A 26,099-nucleotide genomic window follows, 5' to 3' on the forward strand; every position below is an offset into this window, starting at 1 on the left:
AACCCTAGAACCACTTTTAGCTTTAAAAATATCTTTAAAGTTACTCCCAAGGGTCCGGGTCCCTTCCAAGGAGTTCCTTCTGATGTTCCTGATTTGCATGGGAGCTGACATGAGTCTTGGAGAGCCTTTGTGGGTGGCATGAGCTGGGCTTGGGGGCAGATAAGGCCTAAGTTGGCAGAAGATATTCCAATCTTTTAATAATATCTGAGCAAAATCAGTTATTTTAATTTGTTCACATGGAATAAAAGTGAAATTACAATGAAGAAAACTGCAGTTAAAGAGAGTAATCCAACATATTCTCAGTGGTTTCTCAGCCTAATTAATAGTCATGAATAGATATAATGATTATCACCAGGATGTTGTGATTATTGTATCATCATCAGCCATTTATTAAATACTCACATGGGACAGCACAATTGAGAAGACGCTATCATTTGCTTAGTGGACATTCATAGTCAGAGGTTTTTACATTTCTTACACTGCATAGGTCTTGGTCAGCTTTTCATCACTAGTGCAAAATACCTAAGAAAATCAAATTAAAAGGAGGCACATATTTTGGTTCATGTTCTCAGAGGTTTTGGTCATTGATCCTTAAGTGACACTCTTTTGGGGCCTATGGTGAGGTGGAACATTATGGTAGGAAGTGTGTTGGAGCAAAGTCACTCAGCTTATGGTGAGTGGGAAACAAAGAGACAGAGGAAGGGGCTAGGGTCTCAATATCCCTTTAAAAGGCATTTTGCCTATGATCTAAATTCCTTCCAGTAGGTTCACCTCCTGAAGGTTTCACCGCCTCTCAGTAACACCACAGGCTGGTCACCAAGCCTAGCATGAGGGCCTTTGGGGAATATTGCAGATCCAAAGCATAATACCATATGTTTAACATAACATATTAAACTGAACACACCAGCCAAATGCAAAATTTTGCCAGCTTTCTTTCTTTCATAGTACTATGTTAAGAAAATAATCAAGAAGTAGATGTAGTCTATTTGTACCCTTTTATCTTTCCTACATGACATTTACTAATTCCCAAAATGATTTATTGCTGAAATATAATCTATATGTACTATTTTTTCAAAATATGTGTGAAATAGATGGAAAAGTATATAATGGAGAGGCAGTTCTTGGACATTAATATTGGACACTTAACTACAGATGTCAGTTTCTTCAATTTAAACAAAAGAAAACTGAAGAGTAGTCAGCAATTTACAAATTAGAGTCATCAAGTGATATGACATTATACTTACTGATGTGCACAGAATACAAAGCCTGACGATACTAAGTGTTGGCTAGAATTTAGAGATAGAGACTCTAACACACTGATGTTAGGAATATAAGCAGCCATCACTGCTTTGAAAAGAGACTTGAGAATAGTTTAGTAAATGCATATCATTCATGCACAACTCTCACCTTTAAGCATACATCTTAAAAACATTTTTGCAATAGTGTACAAGGAGAGATACACTAAAATGTAATAGCAAAAACTAGGAAATACTTCAAAACTAAATATCCATGAACAGGAGAGTGGATACATGAATTACACCACATTTATACAATAGGATGCTACAAAGAAATTAAAATGCACATAACTGAGTTTGTGGGTAAACAGGCACATTTCAAAAAAAGCATTCTAAGATAAATATCAAAATGTATAAATGCATTCTGTTGTCATATACAACAAATTAGAACAAATAAAGTTAAAAATAGAAACAAAAAATAAAAAGCGAAATGTGGAAGTATGAAGTAGAAGTCTAGATATGTCTGGTTATTATTTATGTTGCAAAAGTATAAATCATGTACCAAAATTCTAAATACAGAAATTATATTGATGGTTTCCAATGTAGAAAGAGTAAAAGAAAGGAATAGGATGAAGGAGGCATAAGCATACAAAATTATGTCTCTAATGCTCTGTTTCCTTAAAACAATGAAATGAAATTAAATGTAATGAAAGACAAAATGCTAAAATTTTGGCCATAGATGTGAGTATTGATTATATAATTCTCCATACTTCTCTGTATTTTTCAAATGCATCATAATTTGGAAAAGTGCTTGGACTGCCTGGGATTATAATCTTTATTAATAAACCAGTACTAGAGAACATTTGGTTGTCATAATCAAACAGGAACAGACTGGTATCAAATGTTGACACACAACTGCCCGTGCAGAAAAAACAGTGTGTGCTTCTCATTTCTACACTGTGATCACAGATGTTATTCAGAAACAATATTAATAGTTAACATTTTTAAGCACTGATGAGATATTTTGTAGAGTGTTTTATGTGGATTATGGGATTAGGATAAGATGGAATCATTAGTCAAATTTAAATGAGATATAAAATTCATTATAGTGGGTTGCCCATTATTGAAAGAGAATGTGGCTATCAAAAGGCATTCAAAAGATAAATGAAAAATATATACGAGGATGAAGTGATATCAGACAAGAGAGACTCCATACTCTTCTGTAGTCAAACAATTTTTCCACCTAAAGCTAATTTGGCTGGTATCCTATGCATAAGACATCAGAATTCTTGAAACACTTTCTGAATTTTGTTGATCACAATAAAGGTAAAAAATAGGATTGAATGAAAATGGACTGATAAGGAAACATAAGAAACATTACAAGTAAGGAATGTACCAAATCCTTTAATTGACCTCAGAAAGTTAGTAGTTGATGATAACTGCTGTTCTCTGGGTTTTCCAAATACTGACTTTTACAAAGTTTGTAATGATTCAATGAGTAATGTGCATAGATTTTTCTCCTTTATACATGTGATTACCAAAGCACAGATTTTAAATAAGTTTTCCAAAGTCACAAAACTGATCTATGATGAGGACATATTTCCAGATTCTTAGTTAACCACCATGCAGTGCTGACAGATAATATAAAAAAGTGATAGGAAAGAAATGTATTTGCAAATTATGGATTACAAATAAACAGAAGACAAAATTATAATCTAATAGCTATAAGAATACAGTCTATCAAGAAAAGTACAAAGAGAGGTATAAAATGACAAGTAACAGGAAACACTAGAAAACTGGATCCTCCGAATGTATTAGTAAAAGAGCAGCCACCATTGGTGAAAGCTGCTAGGTGATCCTCTTCAAGATGAAACTGAACCCTAGAAAGAGTAATGAATCCATACAAATTACAGATCTCATGCTTGGTGCAACTGGAATTTGAGCACAAGTCTCTGGGCCCTAAATCTATAACATTTTTCCACGCCATATACTGTCTGGGCATTCATAGTCTCACTGTGTCTGATAAGATCATTGGGAGTTGCTGTCCTATCATCCTTTCAATTTCTAATAACGCTCCTTTCTACTCAGTAAAGGTGAAGGAAAGGGAAGAGCAATGAAGGGCAGAGTCCTAGGGCATCATAAGGAAATAATTCTTGGCCAGGCATTTTGTAGAGAGTGAAGGCAGAGAAACATTACATTTTACCTTTATCTCACTCAGCTCTTGCCCTTCAGTGATGCCGGTCATGTGAGAAGAGTGAAAAGCAAATACAACCAAAGCGTCAAGCACCATAAACCAAAGGCAATGTTCAGTTTTCAGTCTTCTGTAAAAGCTGGACAGCATCACTTCTTGAGCAGTGGTACATTAAATAGCAGGAAAGAGACCCCTAGGGATTTAACACTGGGCTGTATCAATACACCGGCAATAAAGAAATGCTTATTGCAGTCCAGAATTCCTGGGTGTCTGGGGAGAATGTGCAGCAGTAGAATATGCAGATACTTTTGGAGTGTGAGTTGGCTAAGAGAAAGTGTCAGCCGAGGGCAGGAGAAATATCTTAAAGAAGTCTCTGCTCTGTATTTTGCTCTGGGCAATGGGGTCTTGGTAGTAGCAAAAGGACAAGGGAGAGAAACAGTAAAGATCAAAGTTCTTTTCATTCCAATGCATCTGTCCAAATTAGACCCTGAGAGTCAGGGTTACTAACAGCACAATGTTCTGCAAATAGTAGCTTTAACTCCAAATAACAATGGAACAATTTTAAGATATGTACAGTGCAGTATACTCTGAACATAAAACACCCATCACTGTAAAATTTAGCACTATGCAATGGTAGTAATTTCTGTAGATACTATTGCATACAAGTAAAGAATCCAAATATGGAATGTAAATTATAGTATTTATGCTAATCTATATGGCAAGTATCTAAGGAAAATGTAAGAAAATAGTTCTGAGCATGTCAATGGGATGCTGAAGGACCTTCCCTAAGGGGAGTGTCAGTTTTCTTTTATTAATAGGGTTGTCTAATATATAAGGCTTTTAATGTGATTACCCCTATATATTTACATATTCTTTCTATAGGTGGTTGGACTTAATAACTTTTATTCTAATGCAAATTTGAATAACTCTTCATTCATGAAAAAGGAAAATGGAAATAGTGAATTTATAGCGATTGAATACCTATTATGACCCAGGCATTGTGTGCATTGCTTTACATGCATTATCCTGCTATCCCAGTGAAGCCTTTCAATTTAAGAATGAAGAAGAAACTGAGGAAGCAGGGATTTTTCCAAGGTAATTTGACTACAGATAGTCAAGTTGGGATGGAAAATGATATTGATCTGACTCTTAAAACTAATATCCCTTAAATTATACCACACTATGGTTTGCATGTTCTCAAGAGCAGTAAGGAATATAAGGAAGAGCAATCATTGGCCACTGTCAGAGAAGTCAAAGAGAACACTAAGACAGAGGATAGAGAATCTTTGCTCCTCCAAGAGAGAAGCCAGCAGATCTGCATTTTCTCATGCAAAGGCACTACAGCAGGGCAAGTGAGTTATGCACTGACAGGTTTGCACTGTCCTTTTTCAATGTATTAAGAAAAATTAGTTCTCCTTAAGATAAGGTTAGAGTCTAAAGTTAACAGTGAATGTGCATATGTTATCGATTCCTTTTTTAATTCCTGGGGACTGTTGGACATTCTTTATTGTCCCATAGACCTGATAAACTATTGGAAGCACAGTCGGTCTTCAATATGCTGATTTATGTTGAAAAAATGAAAATAAGAAGTTCAGAGTTTTCAGCCCTTACTGCATAAGTTTGTAACTTTGAGGAAGTAATTTTACTTATCTGATTCTGTAGAAGTTCAGATAATTTTTAAATTCCTTTTTCATACCAGGTGTGATGTCAGAAACACAAAAATAGACTCAGCCCATATGTTCAAACCATATACTCTATCAAGCAACAGAGGCAGTAATTTGGATGAATGAATGAATGAAATGCATAGTGAACATGACACAGACACACCTGGATGTGATCTATGTTTCATTTTCTTCATGTGTGATTTTTTGAAATCTTCTCCCCTTCGAACTATCCAGGTTTCATAAGCCCTTACCCTTAAAATTCTTCATTAGACATTCTTTTGTTCTCAGTTTGCATATTCCTTTTCATCTATAAAACAGAGACATCAACCTAGACTATTGGATTGGTATGGTGTGACAGAAAAAAGAAGATATTTGTATAACTGCTTTGAGTTATTTGGGGAAATATGCTAGACCACAAACAGGTGTAGTTAGAATTCCAGTTGTACTGATGGAGACATTAAAAGGTTGAGTCTCTAGGGACAGTACTTGAGGGGTGTAATACCAAAGGAAGAACATGCATTTTTTCCAATAAGTATATTATGATGCAAACTGACTTTCAAAGCAAGGTTTCCATTTCATCAAAAAGGAGTTTAGCATTAAAAGAATCAATTTTAATTTAATATATATTAGTCCAATGTTCTCAGGAAAAAAAAGAAAATATTTCACGAAGTCCTCATGCAAACAGTAGAATCTATACCTATAATATTCTAAATTGCTATTTCATTATATGAAACATAAGCAGGAACTTAAAAAATATATGTTGAATGAATGAAAATTTTATGACAATTGTACTGAACTATGTTATAAAATCTTAGGAGGTAAACAGTATAAGTGATTTCAAACACTGATCTTAAATTTTATACCCACATTTTGAATGTCAAGATAAATTATAATATTTTCATGAATAAATTAGATTTTTCATATAATATAAAATAGCAAATAATTATGTTTTAATTCTTTTCAGGTGACTATGATAAAATAACATAGATTGGGTGGTTTACAAAGAACAGACATTTATTTCTGACAGTTCTGGGAGCTAGAAAGTCCAAGATCTAAGCATTAGCAGCCTTAGTGCCTGGTCAGGACTGCTCACTCAATCATAACCTTCTTTTCACTGTAAACTTACATCATAAAAGGGGAAGTCTCTGGTGTCTCTTATACGGACACTAATTGTATTCTAAAGGTCCCACCCTCTTAATACCATCAACTTGGGAATTAAAATTTCAAATTGTGAATTTAGGAGGAAAATAAAAAATTAGTCCATTGTGGTTAATGTTTGAAATGTTTAGGCCAAAAGTAATCAGCTTTTCAGTTTTAAATTTTTCTTTATTTTATGTAAGAAAGGCAGTATCTTATTGACTACTGACATTAAAGGATTGAGATTTGAGAATGTATCGATGGTTATGTGTCATATGCTTGAAGCATTTAAATATTTAAAAAGTGTTTGGTTAGGTTTATTTATTTTAGAATGTGCTATATACTACTAAAACTACTTGACATGAAGTCAAGAGGTATATCCTTAAAGTACAATAAGGAGGAAATATTGGTGAAGAAAACAGATCCAAAAGCAAATAAATTAGTGTGAACAGATTATGAAAGAAAATCTTTAAAAGTTACAGAAAAAGCAATTAAAGCACAGATAGAAATTGAATATATGGGGAAATTTAACACTCAGAACTGTGTTGAACTGTGAGAACTATTCTGAAAATATATCTTGAATTTGTGTTTGAATTCATAAATAAGAACATGTAAATATTTTCCAAAATTCATCTGCCTGTAAGTTTAGACACTACCTTACACTGTCATAGTCTAAAACTGGATTGAAACTAGAGAGACTTAATTTTTATCTTGGGATTTTCTATTGAAGGAAACTGAAATTTCCATAGAGAGAATCATATGAATATGCAGGCAATTACAGTGTGCCTTACAATTGGATAAGGTGGTAAAGGACCAGTTGATAAACACACCAAATAGGAGTGTAAGCAATCAGTGTATGATTTCAAGCTGGCTTTGAAATACTCCAGGCAGAAAGTAAGTGAGATCCTATCAATACAAGAGGAAAACTTACTGAATAGTCATACAATGAAAAATGTGAACAAGGAAACGGCCCTGCAGCAAATATATAAATTCAATGAATAAAAAGTAATTCAGTATTGCCATAATGAGGCCCTGAGCTAGTATTAATAGTTCTATTTGACATGAAAAAATGTTGATGCTTAAAATTTCCTTTTGCATTTTACCTATCAGATCTTTGTTTTGGAGCATGCATTTATCAAAATCATTCATTGCCTCCCTCTAGGGACTCAGTTAATACGTTTGCCGAATTGTTATAATCCTTTCATATCCACTGTCCATGAATAATGATGCTTCTTTAATCACATATTTGAGCTACAAATATTCTAAATCATCACCTCTATGATTCTTTATATTGCTTTAGTAACGAAACTAACGAATTCCCAGAGCATTCTTTTAAGATCTAAAACAGGTTTCCCACTGTAAAACCAATTCAGTTGGGAATAAGAGAGAAACCATTCAATGGGAATTCAGTTTGCAAATGAAATCAATAAATTAAAAGTTATACTTGTGAGATTGATTGCTAAGAATGTGTTAATGCATTTCACATTGATCCTTCTGATTTCCTTTTTGTTTTGCTAACAAAATAGAGTATTGTATATAAAAATGTTTTAGGTAGGATATGAAAACTGGTAGAAAACATTAATCAAAATCAATTATTTTGTACATTTGACAATAAGAAAGTTCTACTGAATGTAAACTGGAAAGTGGACTTCCTTATATTCTCATCCGTGTGACCTTGGGAACTCTCCAAATGGTTGAGGCTTGACTGATGAAAACTGGTTTCTAGTTACTCATTAGCACTAGGGCCTCAATTTTTCCATTGTCAAAAAAATACTAACTATGGAATAGGTGGGTGGCATGGGACCATAAGGCAACTAATTAACAAATTGATTTGGGGATCAAGAGATTAAGATATCAATTCAAAATATCCCACCCTCTGGTTGGGTGGCTTGTCATTACATGTGTAGACCTCACCCCACTCCATTTAATGATCAAAGGAGATGGGGTGTACTTTCTCCAGGATTTCCTGTCCCTGAAATTTTAGGGATATGAATTATACTAAGTTAAAGAGTTATTTTGCAAGATTGAAAATAAATATTTGTGAGCATGCACTAAAAGAAGAAAATTTTATAAAATTCAGTGAACTCTTTATTATTCACACTAAAGACCATTGTACTCTAAGGTCTTTTTCTTTATGTGCTTGTATAGCTATTACTGTTGTTGATTTTTAGTAATGAAGTATTTCCAAAACTCAAGTCATTTGTTTTGATAGCTAGGACTTTTAGTATATTCATTTACCACAATTTTAAGTTAAAAAAAATTACCTTTTCTTTTAAACTGAAGACTTCAGACCAGCAGTACAAGGCAGCCCCGCAAAGACAGGGACTGGATCAAGAATACTCACGGTACATTTAGGGCCAGTAAGTAGTGAGGGGAGATTTTCTAAATCTTCTGGAAAAAACATCCTCTTGCTCTTACTAAAGAGGGTTTTTTTGTGAGGCTCTTTTCTGGAGATCATGGGGCATGATGGTGAATCCTATTGACCACTTTGGTCTTTAAAGCAATATATAAGTAATCCTAACCAGGTACTGGAGACCAAGAGAACTATAAACTGAAGCTTAGACTCTGACTGTCTCAAGCCAACCTACCTCTGAACTCCCAGAGGAATTTCTGAAATAATAAGACATTAACACACACAATAATCCTACACTCCATTTCCTTTAGGGAATAAACAAGACATTCATAGTGTTCAACTTCCAGAAAAAAAAATTAATGCATTCTTTCATTTTATAATTGCTAAGTTAATTATGATTTTCATGGTGCTGTTTTTAAAAGGTGTTCCAATAGTAGCTACTTCTCTTGGAATGCTCAAGTTCTTTGTGTTTCAGAGTAATTGGCTTCTGAGCATAAATTGTTGGACAACTCCTTCAGCCTGGTGTTTGAAACTTGATTACGGTATTTATGAGTGTGTGTGTTGAGCAAGATTCTTAATCTGTAAAGCCTCAATTTCCTTACTTGTAAATTGTGGATTTAGAAAAAATATTTCCCTAGGTATTAACTAGAAGATTGCAAATTCAGATTGATCTCATGCATTCCTAATTTTTAAGTTATTTTTCATCCCCTATAGAAAACCATCATATTTTGATTAAAATGGAAATAATTATATTTCCTTCTTTACATCAAGCAACAAAGTTGAGTGGAAACATTCAAAGACCTTGGGGCTGGTGGGGGTAGCTCAGTGGTAGAGCAATTGCCTAACATGTATGAGGCCCTGGGTTCAATCCTCAGCACTGCATAAAAATAAATGAATAAAATAAAGATATTGTGTCCATCTACAACTAAAAAATTTTTTTAAATATTTGGAAAAACAGGGATTGGGGCTGTAGCTCAGTGGTAGAGCACTTGCCTAGCATGTGTGAGACAATGGGTTTGATCCTCAACACCACATAAAAATAAATAAATTAATTAAAGGCATTGTGTCCATTTACAACTAAAAATATTTTTTAAAAATTTTAAAAATGTACAAAGACCAACTCAAGTGAGAATGATGTCATTTCTACATGCTTACGTGCTTTTTGAGCTATTCACTTCATGTCCCTAGATCATATAAATTGTAAGTAGTTCCAGATTTTCTGTTTGTTACTAAGGAACAAAACCAAAATTTTAAAAATTAAGCCAAGGAGGAGAAAATCTCCAAGAACTTCTTTTGGGAAAACAGTAGTAGCAGAGAACCGGAGACTGTGTGACTGTGCTCTGGAACTCCTTTGACTGCTGTCCATTATATCAACTTGCCAGAAGAGTTTCTATATTGACTCTGGAAATGCTTCTGGATTTTACCCCACTAATAAAGTCAATAAAATTGAATTTTATTCCCAACAGTATTAAAATGTAGCTGATTGAGTCATTAAGTAATTACATTAAAAAGGATGAAGCATAATTTCATTAATCAAAGTTAAAAACTTGCATCTTGAGAGAACGTAAAGTAGATTTCTGTTACAAAAGTAAACTGAACCTCAAGCTTATGATATATCAGGGGTTTATGGAGAAAATTAAAAGAACATAAATCATTCATAAGGGACCCTCTGAACATCATTAGTTTTCTTTCTGTAGCAAACTAAGTCCTTTAAATGACAGTTAAAGTGAGTGTTTTCATTCCAAATATAACTCCACATTAAAGTATATATTAATAATGGGATATTTTCAAAGAGTCAATTTTCCTATTTCCCTTCTTTTAGAGAGACTTGGAAAAGGAAAATTTTAAATTACCTATATAAAATTTGAAGAACAAATTAGGTAGAGCAGGTCTGCATCATAAGTTTGTGGTTTAGCTCTTTTTTCTTTTTTTTAATTTAATTTATTGGTGTACTATAATTATACATAATTGTGGGGTTCATTGTGCCATATTAATATACACACATAATTTGATCAATCTCATTTCTTAGTACTTTCCCTTTCCCTCCCATGCTCCTTCCCCTGATCGACTTGCTCTTTCACTGATATCCTTTCCATCATCATCATTATTATTATTATTAGTGCATTATAATTATGTACCGAAGTCAGATTTCATAGTGGTGTGTTCATGCATGTACATAGCATAATTTGGTAGATTTTGTTTCCCAGTACTTCCCCATATCCTATACTAACTAACCATGTACCTTGAATCTAGCAGGAGTAGAATGCATGCTTTCTAAATGAATGAAGGGATGGGTGAATGGTGTGATTTTTTGTTTTTTTCCTTCAAGTTTTGGCTATGTAGGTTATCAGACCAGTACTAATCATACTGTTTTGTTAATTTTCATTTCTAACTTCTCCATGGATATCTCTTCATTCTTTCTGTCTGGCACAAATTCAGAGAATAAGATATCAGATTAAATAGGCTTAAATGTAGGTGACATTGCTTGCTAGATGTGGATTCTTGGGTGTGATACTGAACCTTGACATTTACAGTTTCTTTAGTCACCATACTACTAATAACAGTAGCATCTATGTCCTATGATTATTGTGAAGTTTATATAAGATAAAATCAACAAAGTATTAGATCAGTCATTGGCATACATTTAGTTCTTAATAGTTTGTTTTTATAGTTGTTGGTATTATTGTTAATTTTTCAAATTAAGTGTGTTAGTCAGCTTTTCATTGTTCTGACCAAAATACCTAACAAGAACAACTTAAAGGAGGAAAGATTTATTTTGGCTCAGAGTTTCAAAAGATTGACTCCATGGATGGCTGATTTCAAGGCAGAACCATCATGGTAGAATGACACATTAGAGGAAAACTCTTCATCTCTTGGTAGCTGGGCAGAGAGTAGAAGTGACTAGGAACAAGATAAACCTTTCTAAGGCACACCCCTCAGTAACTCTTAAGGTCCAAAATCCCAATAATTCATTCAAATGGATTAATCCACAAATGAGGTTAAAGCCCTCATGATTCAAGAACTTCCCCAAAGCCTCACCTCTGAACATTGCTGTATTAAGGACCAAGTCCTCAACACATGATCTTTTGGAGAACATTCCAGATTCAAACCATAGTATCGTGTGAAGTATAAATAAAACTTTTAACCTCTCAGGATATATATCAGGGAAAAGAGAGCTTGTATGAGACTTGTATTTTGTACTAATTTTGTCAAAGAATTGAGTTGCAGTTGACAAAGAACACTACATCTGGTAAGCAAACAAAAGCAGCATTTCACTGACAAATATCTCTCTATCCTCAGGCTCTGGATTTCGACAGCTATGATAGACTTGGCAGTTCACACCTGTAATGTGTGTGTGATGAGAATGTGCTGAGTTCCTGAAGATCACGTGTTTAGCATTCCCTGCCTTAAGTAAACATTAAATATTCATGGCCCATCACGATACTCACTAACCTCTGTTTCTTTCAGTTCAACCTTGATATTTATCACTTCTGCTTCTACCTAACTGCTAATTGGATTTTTAAATGTTGTGAGTCTTTCAATTAAATTGTTTCTTATTACTGAAAAGCAGTGCATGAGATGTAGAAAACATTAAAATATAACCACAATGTAGAATATTTAAGTATCCCTATTACTCACTATCCAAAGGTAACCCCTATGAATCTCTTCATATATCTCCTTCTAGTTCTTTCCTTCTCTCTAACTCTAGAGAGAAGTCGTAGAGCATGCAGTTTTATCCATGTGTGACAAGATCCTGCTGTATTATGCAGTGATCCTGTGAGTACACATTCTAATCATCTCCTGTGAAGCGTTATCTCCAACTCAAGGTGGAGGGCGGGGGGGGGGGTAAGGAGGAAAGATGAAACTCCCAGTCCTCTGGAGGATCTTTCATGTCCATTGATATCTCTCTTGAGTTTCCTAACCCTAGGTCTGGGAAATTTGCCAACAAAACTCACATTAACTTTGGAGTCGACACTCAGAATAGAATTAAAGCATTAAGATCCCCTAAATTTGTGTATATAAATGTTCAATAGTATGTAACTGCATATAAATTACAGCCCAATACCTCCAAACATAAAAAAGTGATACATTATTAGTAGTATTTTAAATTGGAATAATATTTCCAAAAGGTTATTAGACAGTATTAATAAAATTATTTGAAACACATGTCCATTTCTCTATTTATATTTCCAGTATGAGTTAAAGTTCACAGAAATGTTTGTAGAAGTGTGATTGATTTTTGATGTTTGGGGATAGGAAAATTTGAAACCTCTTAAATGTTCAATAGTATATAACTGCATATAAATTACAGTGTACTCATATTTTTGGAAACCACGTGCCTGCTAAGCAAAATGAAATATCTATGCTGACAACTTGAGAAATATGTGGTAAAGAAAGAAATGGAGGTATAGGACAGTAAGGTATTTCTGTCTACTTACAGTAAGTAGACATGAAAGTATTTATATATAAATAAATATGCAAGGGCTATTTATAGGGTGAGAGAATGAAAAGTAGGAAAAGGGGATAGTCAAAGTTCAGGTAATAAAGGTGTGTCTTCATTTCTTTTATAGTTGAAAATATTTGATTAGAATTAATAGAACTAAAGAAGGCAAGGTTTTATGGGATATAATTCAAATTAGTAATGCTTGTATCTAAGGACTGAAATTATAGAGAACTTGTGCTTTCTGTTTTCTGTTATTTATTGTCTGAACTGTTTACTATGAGCACATAATATTTTTAGAATTAGAGAAAATGTTAAATTTAAAAATAGAACAGTGTGAAGTGATGATTAATAGTATAGGCTCCTGAATTATGTTGATAGGATTCAAACACTGTGAATACAGACAATTTCTTAATTTTTTCCCAACAATAATAGTGGTTGAATCATCTTAGATGTGAAATAAAAGAGAGATGTCATTGTTATTTTTCCCTAAAAACTTAGGGAAAAATGTTGATGTTCCGAGCACCTTTATATGCAACATAGCTTAAGTTAATGACAATGTAAAATAAAAATTAGGTGAAAAAATAGGTCACCAGATTAAAATGGTATTCATATCTGTGTCTGAAATGTTATTATTGTATGTCAAAATGCTCTCACATTTTTAATGATGAATTATTTTGCTGTTATGAATGAGATGGCTTTTTTTTTTTTTGGTGGTTTTACAGAGAGGATGCATCATTGACTGTTGCTTAAAACATCCTTTACAATTGAAAAAAAAAAAGCAGTTGCAAGCCACATGGTCAGAGAAAAAGTGGTGCTGGGTTCTGCTTTGGAATATGCCTGCTTAAAACCCTCTCCTTTCTGCTCAGGGCTGGGTCAGGGATTGGGAAGGAGCTGGTGAGTATCAAATTCTCACAAAAACAAGAACAGGAGGGTTAAAGAGACTTAATATCTGTGCAGTCTCACATAGAGACTACTAATAGGATGGAGGCAATGGGTTTTGAATGCATCCAGGCTCTGGAAAATAGTTGTCCATTTCTGTGCTTAACGACTTCCTTTGAGCAACTCACATTTCTGTTTAGTAGGTCAAAAGGGTAGCAAAGTCCCACTTCCAAAGATTTCCCAGGTCTACATAGTAGAAAAGCACTAATATTCTAAATGGGGTTCCATTAAGGCGTCAGGAACTCCAGAAGAAAGGTCACTTTACTTCCCTCTTTACAGTCATGTTGGTCCCCATAAAGATGCAAATTGGAGTGTCAAGAACACCCATAATTTTTGACTACCACTGAGTTAATTGCTCAGTTGTCTTTCTATGTCAGAAACTCCCTTACATTAGGAAAATACATTGTCCATATAGCCATTAAATCTGGATAACAGATTCCATGTTTGTTCAAAGAAATAAAGAGCTTATTTGGTCTTATGTTTATCAGTAAACACATCTACAGAGGGGCACCCTATTGAAATGATTCATGTTTCTGTTACCTAGGGCTGCTGTGGCTGTGGACAAAGAAATTTAAATTCTGAAATTTTAGAGCGTATCTCCAATGAGATTGTGCTCAGTTATTTTATAAAGTAGTGCCTTCATGTAAAAATTTTGCTGCAAAAGGCCAATATAAACTCATTCCCTTTTAACAAAATCTTACACAGGTCTAAATCTGACTTTTTAAATACAAGTTCCATTCTGTAACTTGACTAAGTGTTTATGTTCATTTTTTTTTTTTTGTGGGAAGATGGCCATTTTTAATTTTTGAGATGTGTTTGTTTCCTCCAGTTACCAAATGAATAAATATATAGAGTCACATTTGGTGTCACAGTTTACAAAACTGTGTAGGGAGGGGACAGGGCATTTTAAACATCCTGGAAGTAAGTAGTTGGGACTGCACTTAAAGCAGCCAAAGATACTCCTTCAACTTTTATATGCCACAATCAGAAATTGATGCATCTACTGGTATCTTAAATTATGGAGTTTTTAAAAAGATTCTAAATAGAAAAGAAATCCTGCAATATTTTTATTTTTCCGTCATTTTTCACTAGACATATCTTTCCTCAAAAATTGATAGAACCTTTATCTAGTGATTAACAAAATGTCCTGTTTTCTGTTTGACCTACAGTGCTTGAAAAGTGATTAAGTTAGTTGATTTGTGTATGATATGTTTTCCTCAGAGGTTACTTTTATATTGGGCATGACCAACTTCACACTTAGAAAAAAGCAGAATGCATGGTCTAAGAAGAAACTGTAAAATGAACATCCACTGTTGGACATGGCATTGAATTTCATCTTTGTAGCACCTGATTGTTTTTATAAAGTCAATGTGAGTTTATGTGTTTGACAGGGATTGATGGACTTCGTGACACCAACATGATTGTGCTGCATTCTTTACACATAGCAGCCAAATTCTTTTGTCCTCTCCTGTCAACTGAGCAACTGCAATATTTTCTGGAAAAAAAATTCACTGTTTATAATTTTTGCATCATTATAAAAATATAATTTAAAAGCACATAATTTTGTAAGTCATCTCATGCTTTTTTTTTTCCCCACCCCAAATCCAAAGTAGTCAGAAAATCATTCCTGTGCTCTGTTGATCCTTACCATGCCTATCTGATAAAGCACCAAGGCTGGATCAGGCCCAGCAGTCTTTGCGCCACCCCAGCTGTTGAGTTCCAAGCAGATATTTGTTGAGTACGTGATGTCATTGTCAATTCTTGTCTCTCAATTCAGCAGAGCCTTCGATGCTTTCCTTTAGTCTTTCTCTCCCTTCCTTCCTTCCTTCCTTCCCTCCTTCCTTCCTTCCTTCCTTCCTTCCTTCCTTCCTTCCTTCCTTCCTTCCTTCCTTCCTTCCTTCCTTCCTTCCTTCCTTCCTTTCTTTCTCCAGGCAATGATCTAATTACTTCAAACTTCTGACCCCTTCACAGTTTCAGCTGTCTACCTCACAGAGAACGACAGATGGGATGTCCTTTCATTTATGTCTCAGGTACAAACATACAAATTCAGGCCCAAACTTTCTCTTAAATTTTGTCCCTTTAAGTCAAATTGAATCTTTTCATGTGTATGTAGTCTGAGACCTATCCATTTTTTTCCCCACATTCCTCACCCTTCTGACTATTCCTTTTCTACACAGTTATCCATAACCTTTTCTTTTATGATAGCTACTTCTCATCAGCACCAACATACCAACAGTTTTCTGCCATTTAGAATACATTTTGAACTTTATCTCCCCTCAACCTTCTTATCAATTTTGATAACTTTTATTGAATACTTTATGTGCCAAGAGCTTTGCTAAAACTTGTAACATGTTTGGCATTTGATTTTCACCAATTGTCATTTTTCAGACAAGCCAACAGAGATTCAGAACAAAATAACTACAATAGCAAAGTGGCAGAATAAGATTTGAAGTCTGGCCCACCTGACTTCCTTAATTCAATGGTGTGTTTCACATAACATGCTGAAATGTTTTTGTCTAACACTTGAAAAAATTAAGAATCACTGATTCTGATATGTTGTTCCCCTCATTTCCTCAATTGTCTGTAGGCTGGAATGGATACCCAACACTCCCATGAATGGGCCTTCATCCAGGTCATCAAAGGAAAGTAAACCCTTAATCTAAACAAACACTTCTTGGCCCTTAGCTAGCCTTATAGCTCATTTTATCAGCATGTAATACTGTTATGCTGTTCTCAAACTGGTGATCACTGACTCTGGGAAGTCTCCCCAACTCATAGTTCTGAGTTTGGTGCCCCTTTCTTGTGTTGCTTTTGCCCTAACATGCAGTGGTAACTATTGGTTGAAGTATTTGGACCTTTCATCAGACCCTGAGAACATGTATTTGTTCACTGTGGGCCCCATAGTATGTGATGCAATTATGATTTAATGGCATCACATAATAACTACATAAATATTTCTCATAGGTAGGAATATTCAAGTTAAGAATACTTGGTGCAGACCTGGTGGTGCACAGCTGTAATTCTAGTGATTTGGAGGGCTGAGGCAGGAAGATTGCAATTTTGAGGTCAGTCCTGGACAACTTAGTGAGTTCCTGTCTCAAAATAAAATAAAAAGGACTGGGATATAGCTCAGTGGTAGAATACTACTCAGTTCAGTCTACAGTACCATAAACAAGTACATAAATTAATTTTTAAAAACCTTGAAAATTCCACTGGATGGTTAAATTATCTGAATATTTATAAAATTTAAGCTAATTGAAGTTATAGGGGTTCAATACATGTTAATTAAATAGTGGCTCTTTTGTTTACACATTGTGAGTGCCCATATGTGTGATTTGCCAGTTGTAGATTTCTGCAAATGACTTTTTTCCCTAACTTATGGTTAGGAAAATAATAAAGAATACTTTCTAATAAAGTTTATCAGAAAAATACATTCCCTCATTTGCCTTTCTGTCAATTGAAAGTAGGAAAATAAAAACTAACTTCCATCCTTCATTCTCCTTTTTTTTTTTTTTTTTTTTTTTTTTTTTTGGTGCTGGGATTGAACCCAAGACCTTATGCTTATAAGACAAGCATGCTACCAACTGAGTCAAATCCCCCCAGCCCCTCCTTGTCTTCTTTTTTTCATTTCTCACCTTCTTCTATTTTTTTTCTTTCTTCTTTAATAAAGTCTTTGGGAGCACTTTTAAAACTGTGGAGGGCTGGGTTCCACTACCCATAGTCCTGATTTAATCCAACTGGGCATCAGGCATTTGAAAAGCTCCCCTGTGATTCTAAAATGAGACTAAGTTTCAGAATCACTGGGCTAGATCGTCTCTAATGTACCTTTCCTTTCTAAAAATTCTAGGTTCTGTTATTTTTAAGGGACTCTCCAGAGTGTTTTTAAAATACAACATACACTAGAAGATCCTCTTTCAAAATGTTAGAGACCAAAATATTTTTGTCTTTTTATCCAGTTGGCCTTGATTGAAACCTTATGTTATCAGATGTAAAATTCAAATTGTCATCACTTAATAATTGTTGCTGACTTTCTTCTAATTATTTTTTCAGGCCGGTTTGCCATTGGCATTTTGAAATTTTTAGAAAATTATCTAAAACGAAAATGACTTTATAAATAGTGGGACAAACTGTGATTCTCTAATATGTGAGCAATAGCTGTTACATCTGCTTTAAATGAGCAAAGTGTGGTTTTGAGGACATTCTAGTCTAAACGGTTTCTTTGTTCTTGTATCTGATTTGAGTCTTCCAGGACTGACTATGGATTCTGTGGAAATGGAAGTGCATTATTGGATGGACATTCATTATAGGAAGGTGAAGTGATTTACTATTAAGATGGCAGATCCTATTAATGCAGATGCATTTCTTTCTATTGAAATTTTTATCTTATTTTCCTCTCTATTCTTCTTTAATTGCAGGATCATATGTTATATTAGCTAGGATTTAATTTTAAAGCAGATATAAAGATAAGAGACAGATCACATCTTTAAATTAATTTTTTTGAAATATATATTGTTCATAGTCAGAAGCTTTAGTTTATGAGACAAAGTTTTAAAATGAAAATCTGAGTTAAATAATTAGTGTACACAACTAAAATTTTAACATTCAACACTTACATTCTCTCGAGGCAAGAACATAAATTGAGAGTCCTATTGTTGATTCAATAATGACATTTGTTTTGTTCACACAGTTTCATAGACAGTAAATTATATGGATGCTAACATTTTCTATGAGTTTTTCCAGTTTGAGTATGCAAATTCTCATGAACTTTATCTCATTTTAAGTAGAGTTATTGCTCACTTGTGTATTAGAGTTGACTCATGTTGCCAAGCACTCCGTGTATATTTCAAAACTCTGACTTGTACAATTGAAGGCAAAGCTTTTATTTCCTTTCTGCTCTTTAATGAAATGATATTATAGCTGCCAAGTTCAATTTGAGAGCAAAAAGTGGTAGATGAGGCTGTAATACTCGAACCTGTGTTGTCATAGTTGTGGGACTTGAACTTAAATGATCTCTGTGTTTTACTTCCCTGCATATAAATATGTGTGCTAATATCCTTATCATTTAGTTTGTAGAGGTATTGAAGTAATTAAACAAGAGCTGGGTCAGTGAAGTAAAATGTGTGAGTGATATATTACCATTTTTAAATTGTTAATTTACATCTGTATATAGGTTTGTTTGCAGAAATGGAGAGGTCAGAAATGATTGTACAGACAACTTCAAGTAGCCGCCAGAACTGCTAAGGAACAGAGAAGACAGGAAACTTGCATTCATCCAAATAAATTGTTAATATTAATTTGATTCTCTAAACACAGAAACACATTAACAGTATTATGTAATTGCATTAATGTGTAAGAAAGATTTTAAAATATAAATGTATAAGTACATTAATATTTAAATATATGTTAATCTATTTTCAGTAGATGTTTAATACATATAAAGAATAAACTTAGCAAATTGCCCTTGACTATCATGAACTACAGAAGATAAAAGGGGGGATTTTTTTCTTCATATTTTTTATTGGTGCATTGTAGTTAGTTGTACATAATGGTGAGATTTGTTGTCACATATTTGCTCATGCTCATAAAACAACAATATAATTTGGTCAATATTACATATCAGTTTCTATTAAACTCAGTTGCTGACAATAAACATTTAATGGTATTTCCTTACTATTGTGCAGATATGCTGGCCTCCTCTCTGTTCCCTGATGTCATCACTCTCTTGCCTAGAACATGAGCTAAGCATTCTCTGTTCTCTTGACTAAAACACTCTTCCTTAGTTTAACATTGCTGGTTCGTGCTTATCCTTCAATTTTCACCTCAAATGAAGTTCTTAATTGACTGTTAGGTAACCAGTTCTATGTACTGTCTTCTTATTGGCCTGTTTCCTTCCTCTCTTATTGCAGTGGGCAAAATTTGCCTATTTACTTTTCCTGCACTTTAATATAAATTCTTACAAGTGCAGGGAGCTTATGTGCTTTATCTCAGCTGTGCTTTTGGTGCCTACTCTGGTGCCTGGCACATGAATGTATGATGAATGAATCAGTGATTCTCTGATATGTGAACTGGAGAGACACTAACATATCAAATGCCTGAAAACAAACCATCTGAGAGCTTAATGTCAGTGAAATAAATTAGCTGTCTTGCCCAACTGATTCCTGGAGTACAACTATTATAGAATTTTCCTATTCAGATGGAATTAGAAGTTGCATATATATATTTTGAGTTCCCAGAAAAAGCACAACTACAATAATGAAGGTAAAGATTTTAGGGATTTTATTTGCTTCATATTGGCTTCTGCAGTAATACATGATATTTTATAGGTACTTACACACTTTGCTATCCGGAATAAAAGATCTTGAATTGCAAATAGATGATGAGATGAAATGAACCACCTTTAAGCATGAGTTGACTGGCAACAAGTAGTAGGTCAGTAAGAAGAATGACGTCAACACTGAATATATGCAGATCATCCAGTCTGTTCAGAACCCTGGAGAGTGGGTGGAAAAAGCAGGCAAACAGTAAGCTAAATTTAGCCTGCAATGATTTCTTGCCCCTGGGAAAAATAATTGCTTCATTCTATTGCCAAAAGGGAAACCGGCATCAGCTTAATTTGCCTGAGTCTGCCATAAACTGCAGATGGAACCATAAAACATAGTTAGAATAAAATTAAACACATCTGTCCTAATCTAAAGCAGGTAAAGCCAGGCAGCCAAGAAACATCAAGGTATAATGCTGCACAGATTACAATATGCAGAGGTGTATTTTAAGAGATTGCTGACAGTGGGATAAAGAACCTTGAAATCTTGTATTGCTGTATTTTACTTTATTGAAGCTGCCTTGTACTGGTTGCCATTATAGCTTTAAAACTCTACCAACATACCTACTAGGAAACAAACAGATAGAGAAAATCATTGCAGTCCAGGAGTTTATTGCATTTGAATCAGGATTTCTCTCCTGAGTTGATACTTCCTTAGATTAATTTGAATTACAGGGAATCAGAAGTCCCTACAGTGTATTTTAATTGGACTTCAAACTCCAGCCAGGGAGAGCTTGTTTTCTCTGAAGGTATCAGCCCACATCTGTGTCACCCACTGGGATAATGACTGTGTACAGAAAATAATAGCATGAGACATAAAATTACATCACTTATCCAAACCAGACAGCTTTAAGAGTGAAGAGCATGATGGTACCCATTGAGGTGAGCTGCTTCAACTTCCGTTTAAGAAAAAAAAAATGCTTTCCAGTTACGAGCAGTTGTGAGAACTGACAGTCTCCTTATGCAGAACTTTGGAATCCCACTTGAAATTTAGAGTCTCACTCTGCTGGGACTGCTTCCAGCCAATCATTGTATGTGGCAAGGGGGCGCATGCCTGGCCATTCCTGTCTTCCAAGGACTCCTTTAAAGAGAATCTTTGCTCTGGAGCTTCCTGCTGAATTGGCTAAGACTTTGTCATGTCTGCCTTGTGGATGGAGGCTCTTCCTGTTCAACCTTATTTCTATCATCCCTGACCCTTTTCCTTAATTTCTTCTCAGAGGTGGCAGATCTGTATCACAAGATGAAGATTTCTCCTGCCTATATTTTATCATTCATGGCCATCACTTCTTATAAACTATTTACACTTTTAACTTCATCTTAGCATTTACTTCCTGGAGAACTCAACAGACATAGGAATGCTGTTATTAACTGGGCAGAGAGAAACATATTCCACGCAGAACCTGTGATTACTCTAGGTGTATTTTGTGAGTTTGTGTTATCTATCCTCTACTTTGTCCAAAGCCAGAATATTGCTTTATGCAGCTGTTATCCACCTAAACACCTTTACATGTGAGGACTTCATTCATCTCAGGCAGACCTTGACATTCCAGACCTCCTTTGAATAAACTGAATGTTTATGTTGAAGAGGAAAGGACCCCAAACTAATTTCTTTCTGAAGAATCTTCCTTCTTTTTCTCACATACTTCTTGCTGTGTCTGAAGTTCTCTCTCTCCCTTCCTGATCTCTCCTCCCTTTCCTGTAAAGACTCCCACTGACATTTGGTATTAACATTCATACTTAAGAAATTAAAGCAAAACCTCTCCAATTCTACATGTGCATATTCAATAGCTTTTTTGAATATTTTATTTGGGGTGTTCTATAGGCTTCTCAAATAAAATACTCTTTAAAACTGAACCTGCTATATATCCTTATAAAGATATATTAACTGGTATACATTTTGTCAGGTAGATAAGCACTATAGAAATCAACCTAGATTTCTTGTCCTTCAATGCCCCATTCAATTTGGTCACAATGTCATTTTGGTCAAATCTATCATATCTTTTCTCCCTTTCAAAAAGACACTATATAAATAGTGGTGATAAGAAAGACCATGGTTACTACAATTAACAATACATTTTTGTTTTATTTTGTTTGTTTTATTTTTAGTATCAGGTATTGGACCCAGGGGCACTTAACCACTAGGCCACATTCCCAGTCCTTTTAATGTTATTTTTTATTTCGAGACTGTCTCACTAAGTTGCTTAGTGCCTCTCTAAGCTGTTGAGGCTGGTCTCTAACTTACAATCCTCTTGTTTCAGCCTCCCCAGTTGCTGGGATTATAGGCATATGCCACCACACTTGGCTAACAATGTATTCTTGAAAAATTCTAACAGAATGTATGTAAAGTGTTCTCACCACAGAAGTGGTAACTGTGGGTTAATGATTATATTAATCAGCTAGATTTAGTCATTCCACAAGGTATATATACTCTAAAACATCATGTTGTACATAAAAGTGCATATAACTTTTTCTCTCATAAATGAATGTTCACAAGTCTTTTACTGTATTAGAAATGAGTAGACATAAGCAAAAAAAGGATGAACAAAAAGTACAAAGACAAAAGAGAAAAACAGGTCAGCTAAACAACAGCTAGCATCTATAAGATGTAATGAGAGTTAAACTGTTCTGTCTCATTTTGACCACAGAGGCATTATATGACTAACACACACACCTTCTAGTTAGTAGAAGACTAACTAGATTTAGTATTATTATCTAGAAAGGACAGGATGGGTGGCAAGAAAGTTTTCTTACAATACCAAAAATTCTGCAGAATGATCAAATAATCAATGGGACAAGAAATGCCAACCCCACATAGCCCTGGGCATGTCAGGACTGTATACCAGCACCAGTAAGTGCACTATGCAGGAAATGACTGCAGGAGAGGGTGGAATCTGGATCAGAGCTTCTTGATTTTGAATAAATATGTAAATACAAGCTGGTATGCCAGAAAGCCTCTAGAACACTGTTTGGATTTTGTCTTTCTCCCATAGATACTGCTTCTGTCAGCATAAATAAATCAATACAAGCACTACAACTTGCCTTATCCCTGTGGACATTGCTGTAGCAACAGATCCTGGTCTGGGGAATGTAGAACTCTCTATGGTAATATGGAAAATATATAGGATTATGGTTGACACTGAAAAATTATTTGGGGGGGTTAGTGCTCATCTTCATGTGCTATTGGGAGTTAGTGAGGGCAGTATTGTCAGTCTGGCTGCAGAGCTGTGCTGCTCACATCAAGGCAGACAGGCATGATCTCACATATAAACTGGTGGTGACTCTACCAGGAAAATCTCAACAATAATACTTGTGCTCTTAGTTTCATTACTTAGCAGGTCAGCAGTGATTTTGGGGGGATTTTCGGTTTCTGTTTCACCGCCTAGCATTTATTAACTGTTTTTGGGATTAAATGATGCCTCTATTGTTTTCACTGCCATAGATGCCTCTAAGTTGAGTCAGAACAATGTTGATAATTTTTTACTTCAAAAGATGAATGCTTTGTTCTTTGGTCCTCAGTTTGTTTCCTCCATCTAATCCAATGCAGTGCTGCTCCTTGAGTGGTCATTCCTTAACACAGATGTAGTGCTGTGCTTTCTCATTTTCCTTTTATGACTTTTCAGCACTTAAAGAAAATCCCAAAATTTTTGACAATACATACAAATCCTGTTTGTATATCACCTTATTTTTACTTTATCACTGTCTGTCCCTTATACACACCTATGCCGTAACTGTAGTGGTCTATGTGAAGTTCCTGGATTGACCATGATTTTCTTCTTTGCATATATTATTCCCTCTGCCTGGGATGTTGAGTATAGACTTTCTCCTTCTCTTCCCCACCTCACAGTTGTGAATCTCTTTTGAAGTGTCTATTGATCCCACATTCAGTCATGTATAATAAACACAGGTATTATGACCCTGTGCTATAATATAGTTGTTTCTGCATTTTTTTTACTCTCCCTACTATGCTCTGTACTTCTCCAGGGTGAAGGATTTGTTAGTTTGGAATGTTTAGCACTTGCCTCAGTACCTCCCATTCAGTAGATACTCAGGGAACAGAAGGGTAGACTAATGGAGGGATGGTCAGGTGGCCAGCTAGCTAGCCAGCCACACATATAAATAGATAGAAAGCCTATGGATATATCTTCACTGTCACCAACTTCCCCATTCAGAATGCCCTCTGTGAAATATGCTGAAACTCTCTTCACATAGTGATCTCACCAAGCCATTAGCAAATGCATGTTAAAAACATTGACTCCTTATAAATTACAATGTAATTTTTAATTTCTCTGATCAGACATTTCTATACTTTCTCAGTCATTCTCAGGCAAGCAGTTCATGTCTCAACCATTAAAAATACATTGACAGTCCCAAACTGTATCATTTTACTTGTTCATGTACTCATGCATTTATTACTCTTTTCTAATATCTGCTCCAGTGCTAATGTATTATTTTTGTTGGTCATCTTTCTGTGGCTGATGAACTGCTTTATAATTTTGACAAAAGTTTCAACTTCCATTTTGTTTTTTTCTAAAATATTAATGTCGTTAATTTGAAGAAAACTGAAGTAACTCTTTGTTGGGAAGACTCTTCTGAGGGAATACAGTTCCTAAGAAATATCTACTAGCATGATGTTAGGGCCCAGGTGCTTTTCTGAATTTAGAAAAGCCTCATTTTCTTTTAGTCCAGGAGGTGGTACTCACACCAGCACCCTTCAAAACCGAAGGGGCTTCTAGGAATCTGATTCAAGTCCTCTGTAGTAAAGCACACTGATTCTGTCTGAAGCCTGCTTTTCACTCCAAACATAATCGGTGCTATGTTGGGTGTGTCAGGAGGCTCTCATTACTTATATACAATAGTTCACTGGGTACATTTTCTATCCCACAAGTTACATCAGACGACACCATTACCAATTGCTTCTCACTACATGACATCAGTAACCACTTTTTCTGGCCCCCTGTGGGCATTCCTCACCATTCTTCCAGATTCCATCTGCAACCTCCTACCAAAGCCATGGCTACATATAGTAGGTATTTCTTATTGTGCAACTAATTTCTCTATAGCAGTTTCTATCTTATTCTTCCATGTTTCTACCACTTCTTTCAAGCAAGCTAACCTGAATGGTTACTCGTGACAATGGTGAGGTTCCAAAAAAGGAAATGGAAACTTTCATGTGCTTTTTTTCTTTAAAATTTTATTGGTGAGTTATAAGTATACATATTAGTAGGCATCATTGTTATATATCCATACCTTCCCATAGTGTTATTTGGTTTTGTTCATAATTCCATTCCTTCCCTTTCTTTCACCTCCTTCCTTCCATGAATCTACTGGTCTCCCTTCTTTTTTATTTTTTCATGTGCTTTTTCAAACCTCTGTTAAGATAATATTAGCCAGTGTAGCTCATGTGGACAAGTCCAGCTTCTCAATATCCAGAAATAAATTCTACTATTTTGATGCAAGGAATTAGGGTTACAGAGCTAAGTGTATGAATTCAGAGGGTACTTGTTACAGTTATTATGAATCCAGTCTACCCAACATATTCACATTAACCTTTTTAAAATAAATTAAACAATGTTTCTTTTACACATGATGAAGAAAACCCAAACTGAATTAATAACTTTCATCTGCAATACTTGTATTATGTAGTATTATTTTTCCTGTGTTACGTACCATTTGTCTTAAAAGCACACAGTTTCAAATTGATCTTGCAGACATCATATGTAAATCTAGATCCTACAGTGACTGCCAAGGAACATCAGTGGGTTATGTGAGTGAATGTGTTTCAGTGCCAAGACCCCTTGCCCCAACACAAAAAGTCAA

At 34.9% G+C, this 26,099-nt stretch overlaps 1 protein-coding gene across 2 annotated transcripts in view; it reads left to right on the forward strand.

The window, feature by feature from the left end:
- The window catches only part of EDIL3 (EGF like repeats and discoidin domains 3), a 416,261-nt gene that overhangs the window by 94,413 nt on the left and 295,749 nt on the right, over positions 1-26,099 (forward strand). The gene's annotated exons all lie outside the window — the stretch shown is intronic.

Source organism: Sciurus vulgaris, assembly GCF_902686455.1.
Source record: "Sciurus vulgaris genome assembly, chromosome: 6".
Taxonomy (NCBI): domain Eukaryota; kingdom Metazoa; phylum Chordata; class Mammalia; order Rodentia; family Sciuridae; genus Sciurus; species Sciurus vulgaris.